Raw genomic sequence first — 1,194 nt, 5'->3', positions numbered from 1 at the left:
TTTTGAAGTCCATAAGTTCAACCCAATAGAATACATAAATTAAGTTATAATTTTAATTTTTATTATCTTATCTTATCTTATTTTTTTATTATCTTCTTATCTTATCTTTACTTTTATCTTTTGTAGGCAATATTATATATATATAATGTTATTTTCATAATTCAATTTAATCATCAACAATCAATCATTTTTTTATTCTTTCACAATTTTATCATAAATTACTTATCTTATTTATCGTATAAATCGGATATAATTTGTAACCATAACTATATAAGAAGTTGATTGAAAAATGTAAATAATTTGAAAAATGTATATAAATATAATATAAAATTTAATTATTTATTTTTAAAATGTAAATAATTCAATCCCGTTACGTTACCAACAACATTTCTGCTAACATCTGCCAACTTTTATTTATAAGTGTGTTTAATAGAAGTATTTTTGTAAATGTATCTAATAAAAATGTCTTTTTTAAAACTGTATTTAATAAAAATATCTTTATAAATATATTTTTAGATATATCTCTTTATATATGTGTTTAAAATATAATAATTAATCATTATTGATAATAAATTAGCAGATAATATGTTATATCCTATACTTTTTCTTTTTAAAAATGCTGCCAATACATCCTCCTTTTTGTTTCCCAAGTATTAATCATACAATCTTTTGATTCCCCATTAAAGAATACTAAAACAAAAAAAAATCACCCATTGGAAATTGGAAACCACATCTCAAACTCTCAGTTTTTTATTTCGATATTAAGTCATGTGGACATGATTCATGCATCAAAATTTATATGCCAACTAAAACCAGCAGAATAATATTACTTACAACTGCAAACAATATCCTTAGGGAATACAAAATGAAAAAAAAAATAAAAATAAACGTTTCATTTCAAGTTTTGAAATATAAAGGAAAGTTTTTTCGATTGTTCACGGTATCACGTAATTCGACAAATTAATGATTAATCTATCGTGAATTTGATTTATATTTAAAGATTTGTTGTGACCAATCAATTATTACATGTTTCAATCCGGTCCAGTTGGCGCGTCGTCCCGGCAAGTACATGAGACCCGAATTGAGAGGAACACCCGAATATTCCCTCTTCTCTAACAAGGCACATGACAGCTGAGGAGGAAAACTTTCTAAAAGGCAGGTCTTACCTTGTGGGGACCCATCTTAGGAGCAGAA

This window comes from Arachis duranensis, chromosome 7, assembly GCF_000817695.3.
Source record: "Arachis duranensis cultivar V14167 chromosome 7, aradu.V14167.gnm2.J7QH, whole genome shotgun sequence".
Classification (NCBI taxonomy): domain Eukaryota; kingdom Viridiplantae; phylum Streptophyta; class Magnoliopsida; order Fabales; family Fabaceae; genus Arachis; species Arachis duranensis.
The sequence above is the reverse complement of the archived record's forward strand: the minus strand, read 5'-3'. Positions refer to the sequence as shown.